This window comes from Triticum aestivum, chromosome 1A (genome assembly GCF_018294505.1).
Source record: "Triticum aestivum cultivar Chinese Spring chromosome 1A, IWGSC CS RefSeq v2.1, whole genome shotgun sequence".
Taxonomy (NCBI): Eukaryota; Viridiplantae; Streptophyta; class Magnoliopsida; order Poales; family Poaceae; genus Triticum; species Triticum aestivum.
In genome coordinates this window covers 553,214,217-553,222,386 of record NC_057794.1, presented here as the reverse complement: position 1 = coordinate 553,222,386, position 8,170 = coordinate 553,214,217, and positions in this window count along the sequence as shown.

Sequence of the window (8,170 nt, the reverse complement as noted above, 5' to 3'; positions counted from 1 at the left end):
CCTTGATCGTGGACATGGATACTCGAATGGTTTTGACTCTGCAGAGTTTGTACTCTTTAACCACAACCAACGGATTTCAGTAGTCACAAAGGACTAGTTCCGTTTACGGTATTTTAGAAGAAACACATCTAACCAGTACACACCCATTCCACATTTCGCTGCCAGGAATCATCCTAGGCAACGTTCAAGAAAAACTTTAAGACGGGGAGGTCACAACCTCGAATGGCATGGGATCAAATTTATATCGTGCGCTCTAAGGGGTGCCCCCCTCTCGGTCCCAACCGGAAACACCCATGCCCCCTGACTGGATGACGGGCTTTAATCCAGGGCCATGGAACCCTCATCACGGCCCCTCTATTTGGTGTGTACAAGGAAAAAGGTTTGCAACTTACTAAACCGCATTCTTTGCAGAAAACATGTGGTAGCACGGAAGGGAATGGACGGGAACAAGACTCGATCCACGTTCATACTGGTGTTACACGATTGACATAAGACTGACATGCTTCAACAATACCAGCTCACAACCTATCATGCCACTACATGATCAGATTGTCTCACCATCATGAACACATCGACTTCGAAGCTCACCTGTAGCTTGCCTTGCATGCAATATAACATTCACTAATGCTTATGTAAACATGCCACGAGAAAACTACTCAAGCAAACATGCAAAACACTCATCATATCAAAGGTTCAAACATGCTTGCCTGGTTCGGAGTAGCCGGAGTCTAGCTCGGCGAAGTTTGCGGTTCCGTCACCTCCTCCGGTATCTACAGTATAAAAAAATCGGATACTAACGTGAATACCGAGCGTGCATAAAAATTGTTCCAAATTTTTTTCAAATAAATATGATAAAAAACTAGACAGAAAAATAAAGATGACAGAAAAAGAATCAACTCAAAATCATCTTTTGTTTAAAAGTTATTAAGGTTTTAGTCCAGGGACTCATCTGTAGTGAAATAGAAAGTTTCCAGGGGTTAGTTTATAAAAATAGAAAACGTTTTGGTTTGAAATACGCCAACCCCAAAGGAACACGTATTTTACCCGAAGGTGTTTTCAGAAAACGGTTCGAATAAGATGGGGAGAGGCTGACGAGGGGGTCCCACCCGTCAGGTTTAAAACTTTTAAACAGAGCACACCGGCACCTGAGGGCCGCGGCGGTCGCCGGCGTCGATCCACGGCGAGGTAGGGGGAAAGGAGGGTACCCACGGACTCATTGAGCTCTCCCGCGTCGGTGGGTGGTGGAGTTGGTCGTCGGCGAGCACCACGTCCATGGCGGCCTCCACTGCGGCGAACGGTGGTTCGGGCGGTGATGGATCTCGCCGGAGAGGGCTGCAAACGTCAAATTGGGGCTCGGGTTAGAAGAGTGGGTGCACTAGGAGGCGACTGGCACAGTCTGGGAGGCGGGGGTGGTCTCACCAGAGAGGATCTTGCCGGAGCCCGAAGCGGATCGGGGCGGCCGGAGTCGGGGAAGAAGGCTCTCCCGAGGCCTTCTGGCGAGCGTGGCGAGGTTCTGAGGAGAGGAGGGGAGGTGTTGGGTTGCGGACGAGCTCGGGTCGCTATTTATAGCCGGCCCGAGGCGGTTGCCGAGAACGGGATAACTCCGGTGGGCGATTACGGCGAGGCAGTGGTTGGGCTGGAGGTTTAGGTGATTGGGCATCATAGTGATGGTCCACTAGTTCCGTTCAAGGGCTAAATTTGGTATGACTTGGGTGATACTCCAAGCTCTCGACGGAACGGCCTCACGGGCACGTCGGCGGCAAGGAGCGCGCTCTGTGCTTTCCAGGCCACGACAACGGCTCTGCAGGACGTACAGGGAAGGGGACGGCCACGCGGAGGCGCCTGGTGGTGTGGGCGGTGCTGGACGGCGCCGTTCCACGCTGCGCCTCTCTGGCAGCCGCAGTGAGTGTTGCCGCCGCCGCTCACGGGGGCGATGCACCTCTGCCAGCTCACCGCCAACGCTCGCAACAGTCTAGGCAACCGTGCGACGCACTGGATAAGGAGGGAGAACAAGGAGCAAGGCGCCACTGCAGTTATTGGCGAGATCGACGTGAGGCTCTGAAGAAAACGACACTGACGACTGAAACTGCTCACTAAAACTCTGAATTTGATAGGAACAGTGCACGCCAGCTGTTCGACGAAATGTTTTGGGCACGAGGAAAAATTTTATGGAGCTGGGACTTGGTGAGGTGACCTCTTGATGCATCTAGAGGCTGCCTGATTTTTCTCAGATTTTTAGGAAAAGAAAACAAATGAATTTCACCAAAAATGGCAAATCTGGTCCAAACTTGCAGCAAGAACATTTTGAAAATTTTGAATTGTGGACCAGTGGATCTTGATGGATCTTGGTTGAGGGTGCTAAGGACTAGCCAGAGAAATTTATTTGGAGTCAAAACTCAAAGGAAATTTGGCAGTTCCTTTGTAAATCTCTAAGGTCCAAATTAAATGACAAAAAAGATGTTGAGGTTAAAATAAATAGAAATAAAATTTAGGGGAAGTTGAAACTTGCTGGGATTGGATGCTTGGCTTGATCCAAAGTAGGGAGGTGGGTTTTGGAAGAAAATATTTTACCTAGGTCATGGCAAGAGGATACTTTTTGGATGGGGAAGAATAAATCCAAAACTTTGGAATTCTTTTTATTAAACAGAAATTGTAAAAACCTTCCAACCTTATTTGTGCTGAGCCAATACAAGATAAAAAACCCTCAAGACCAAAGATCAAGATTTGGATGAACCCCAAAAAAAATATTTGTCATAAAAGAATTTTTTTTTTGAAAAGGAGGGTCTTTTAGAAGAATTTTAAATAACCTCCTTCAAATCAAATAGAGAATTTGATAAAACCAAATCAATTTTTTGGAGTGTTACATATATCTCCATATACCCTAAAACATCCGAGAGCACAATAGATTGGGAGTTCCGCCGCCAGAAGCCTCCGTAGCCACCGAAAGCCAATCTAGACCCGCTCCGGCACCCTGCCGGAGGGGAAATCCTTCTCCGGTGGCCATCTTCATCATCCCGGTGCTTTCCATGACAAGGAGGGAGTAGTTCTCCCTCGGGGCTGAGGGTATGTACCAGTAGCTATTTGTTTGATCTCTCTCTTTCGTGTTCTTGATTTGGCACGATCTTGATGTATCGCGAGCTTTGCTATTATAGTTGGATCTTATGTTTCTCCTCCCCCTCTTCTCTCTTGTAATGAATTGAGTTTCCCCTTTGAAGTAGTCTTATCGGATTGAGTCTTTAAAGATGTGAGAACACTTGATGTATGTCTTGTTGTGCGTATCTGTGGTGACAATGGGATGCCACGTGATTCACTTGATGTATGTTTTGGTGATCAACTTGCGGGTTCCGCCCATGAACCTATGCATAGGGGTTGGCACACGTTTTCATCGTGATTCTCCGGTTGAAACTTTGGGGCACTCTTTGAGGTCCTTTGTGTTGGTTGAATAGATGAATCTGAGATTGTGTGATGCATATCGTATAATCATACCCACGGATACTTGAGGTGACATTGGAGTATCTAGGTGACATTAGGGTTTTGGTTGATTTGTGTCTTAAGGTGTTATTCTAGTACGAACTCTAGGGCTGTTTGTGACACCTATAGGAATAGCCCAACGGATTGATTGGAAAGAATAACTTTGAGGTGGTTTCGTACCCTACCATAATCTCTTCGTTCGTTCTCCGCTATTAGTGACTTTGGAGTGACTCTTTGTTGCATGTTGAGGGATAGTTATGTGATCCAATTATGATATTATTGTTGAGGAAACTTACACTAGTGAAAGTATGAACCCTAGGTCTTATTTCCTATCATTGCAATATCGTTTATGCTCACTTTTATCACTTGCTACCTTGCTGTTTTTATTATTTCAGATTACAAATACCTTTATCTACTATCCATATACCACTTGTTTCACTATCTCTTCGCCGAACTAGTGCACCTATACAATTTACTATTGTATTGGGTGTGTTGGGGACACAAGAGACTCTTTGTTATTTGGTTGCAGGTTTGCTTGAGAGAGACCATCTTCATCCTACGCCTCCTACGGATTGATAAACCTTAGGTCATCCACTTGAGGGAAATTTGCTACTGTCCTACAAACCTCTGCACTTGGAGGCCCAACAACGTCTACAAGAAGAAGGTTGTGTAGTAGACATCAAACGGCGAGTCGCTTTCGGCCGGAATCCTGTGCTGCTCTCTCTACAAAAGGCACAAGGATCGTTTACAAATATGACTAACGTGCAGTCGAATTGATCAAAAACTAAAATTACCAGCAGTGTGATGAACTCCGTCGTGACCGCGTTCGTCTCGAAAACCTTCTTCACTGGGTCCCAACGGTGCCGGGCCCTGAGGACGTCACGCTCCTGGGGGACGGTGAACTCTGCCAAGGGGTCTGGGATGCCCAGACTCGCGGCTTCCGCGTCCTCCTTGGCCCATTTGGACCTCTTCCCGCCGTAACCACGGCTTCCGAGGTGGTGGCTGTCGGATTTTGGGTTTCGGCACACCCTTGAGGTTCGAACACTGGGGTGTGCGCGGAGATTTCGCCTCCTACCTACCTGCACCCCTCCGCCTTGCTAGGATCTAAATTATGGAAAGAACAACACAAGAGACACATGGTTTATACTGGTTCGGGCCACCGTTGTGGTGTAATACCCTACTCCAGTGTATGGTGTGGTGGATTGCCTCTTGGGCTGATGATGATGAACAATACAAGCAAGAACAGCCTCGCGAGGGACTGTTCTTGGCTGGGGGATGAACTGCTGGGAGGAGTTCAGTCACCCTTTTCTCTCTCTCTCATCGGAACCCCTCTCTAAAGAGCCTCCTCCTTCTCAGCTCTCTTTCTATCCTTCTCCCCTTCTCTTCTCTCCTTCGAACCCCCTTTTGCTCTGTGGGTGGCTGGTCCTATTTATAGAGGCCCTGGTCCTCTTCCCAAATATCGAGCGGGAAGGGAGCCAACAATGACGGGCTAATTTCAAGGGGGACAGCTAGTATCAGCTATCCTGACAAAAGTAGTCTTCGCCTGCGCAAAGCTCTGGTGATGACGCCGTCTTGGGCTCCACGGTGACCTCCGTCTCATAGTCCTCCTGGTCTTGGTCTCGTTGCACTGAAATGGCAACCTTTGCCAGATGCCTCGGTACTTCGCGGTTGCGCTTGCCCCTTTGCACCAAAGAGGAAAGGAGGACACTGCGCGGGCTGGCACCCGCCTGGCGCCCTTGGTCGTCATGGCTTGCGTCACGGGCACCTCGTGAGGTATTCTGCCTTGGTCTCTCCGCCTCCTCGTGAGCCAGCCTGACGAGGCCGTGCCTGAGGAAGCTCCGCGTCGTCCGCCCCGCGAGGCTTGGCCCCTCGCGAGGGTCTTGGGTTTGTGTTGGTGAAGATGGGCCGCGCTGGGCCCCCTTTTGAGCCACGCCGCAGGCTGCAGGCAGGCAAGTCTGGGGACCCCCGTTCCTAGAATACCGGTAGTGGCTCCCAATGTTCCTCTATTGAAGCCCCTTCATGTACTTAGACTTTTTTTGGCAGCTTCGGCCTCGCAAGCCGCCTTGAATATTTGAAACTGTTCTTCCGTGATTGTCGGATTATCCTTTACAATCTCGGAGTAGGGTTCCTTTTTGTCGATGATCCTTGCTTTCACCCTTGTTTTCCAGGCGGCCAACGCGTCGCTAAACTTGGTCATGGCGTGTTTGTTTATCTTCTTCATTGTCGGGTCCTTATCTAGATCTTTATAATCCTTTTCATTCCGCCCCGGGAACAAGAATATCTGGTGAAACTTCTTTAGGAGGGAGGTCCTCATATTATCTATCTTCTGTAGTTTCTCATCGTTGATGGTGGCGGTTGTCCGCACGATGCAGCCTATTTGATTGCCGTAGCACGCGCGCGCTTCCTGGGGCGCTTTTGGCTCAAAATTGTCGTCGTCCACCTCCGTGACCACCAGTCTAGTAGTCTTGAGCTTGTTAGGAAGCTGTTGCCTCTTTGCTTTTGGTTCTACACTGGCTCCGCTAGTCTCGGCGCCGGTCTCAGTCTGAGCGCCGGTCTCGATGCCGGTCTCAGTCTCAGCACCGGTCTCAGTCTCAGCGCTAGTCTCAGTCTCGCCAGCAAGGCTCAAAAATTCCTCTACCGCCCGGTAGACGTCGTCGCAATCACTAGAACCCTGTCCTTCATCGTTTCTAGCCATGTTTCCTACGATTAAATCTAGTCAATTAATTCTAGACCTAATAAAATGAATAATGACATAAAAAAGGCCTATTGTTTTGCAAGAACGTTGACTCCTTTCCGGTGCGGCAAATCCCGGGCACTCGATATGTCCTAGTTTGTAGCACAAGTCATGCCGAAATTCACGGAAAATTTCGACATGACCTTTGCTAAAAAGTGGACAAATTTAGAACCTGGATTTTGCCGAAACGGAAATGAATCAACATTCCGGCAAAACATAGGCCACTCGGCTTCATTCCCTGGAAACAACAAAAGGCCACTTGGGCATAATCGAACCACTTCAATTTCGATTATGATCAATGAGCAAACACAATTGAGGAGTTTTCATAGATCATGACCACTTCAAATTTGCATCTCCTAGTGTTTGACACTTCAAGAAAATCTACACAAATCTCATGCTCCCCGAAACTCAATTCAAAAACCAAATATAGATGGATGAACCCTAGGACTCAAATTATGAACCTAGAACTCAAATTATGTCCTAAATTTTTGTCCTAATAAAAATTCACTAAAAATTAAGAACCTACTAGACTTGCAACACTAATAGAAATTTATATTTTTATATTAATTTTTTCTCTAAACTAAATCCTACCACCCTAGTTAACATCTAGTTAAACCTTACTTTCCTAACATTTGTAATTAAACACTACAACCCTAACCCTACTGCCCTAGTTAAGCATATACAATTTTTTCCTATGGCGAGGGAGGCAGATGTGGCGAGGGAGGCAGGGGCGTCTCTGTCAAATTAACCTAACTAATTAACCTAACTAAATTAACCTAACTAATTTAGGGGGAGAGAGAGAGAGAGGAGGGGTGGGGACTTACAGAGGATGGCTCCGGTGGTGGCGCGGGAGGCAGTGGTGGCGAGGGAGGCAGGGGCGTCTCCAGTGACGGCGAGGGAGGCAGTTGTGGCGAGGGAGGATCCGGTGGCGTCGACTGCGGCTCCGGTGGCGTCGACTGCGGCTCCGATGGCATTGATGAGGTCGCGTGGCTCCGGTGGCGTTAGGGGCGGCTCCGGTGGCGTCGACGGCGCGCGGCTCTGGTGGCTCCGGGGGCGTCGACGTCAGCAGGAGACGGCGGCGAAGTGGGGCGACAGCGAATCGGGCAGACGACGGCGGGGTGGGTCGAGGATTTGAGGGAGAAGTGGTGGCCGGGAGGAAACGTTTTTCTGGTTAAGTCAAACTTAGCGGTAGCGCTTTTCGCGAAACGCGCTATAGCCAAGTTAGCTATAGCGATTTTCACAAAACGCGCTACTGCTATAGCTATGTAATTTTCTTCATATTTCTTATTTCCTTTTCTGTTTCTACAGCGGGGGTCTAGGAACGCGCTGCAACTACATTAGCTATAGCGCCTCTTACGAACAAATGCTACTGCTACGCCTTTCTCCTTTTTTCGCTTTCTCATTTATTTTGCTCTATATTTTATTTTTTTCTTTCTCCTTTTTCTATTTCTTTCTTTTTCATTTACTTTTCCATTTGTTTTTCATTTTATTTTATTTCCATTAGCAGTAGCGCTCTCCGCACGAAACGCGCTGCTACTTATGTCCTAGCGGTAGCGCGCTTCTCTCAAGACCGCTACTGCTATGCGTAGGCTATCGGTTTAGCAATGAAAATATTAGTGGTAGCGCTTTTTCATGTGCACGCGCTACTGCTATTATTGTATCTGTAGCGCGGTTTACGCATGCGCGCTACTGCTATTTAGCACTAGCGCCCATTTTTAACACGCGCTACTGCTAAATTTCGGTGTATAAAGTTTTCCCTAGTAGTGATCTTGCATCACAAAAAATGTTTGTTTAACTTCTTACGATTTACTGAGCCCGGACACCAAAACGCCGCTCTTATTATTCTGTCCCAATCAGCTTGCAAAAATATACTGATTTTGTCCTCTCAAACTATAGTGTGCTCTCTTATATTCTCAGTTTGGTTGGCACAAATGATACCCATATAATGCGGTCAAGGGGATATGT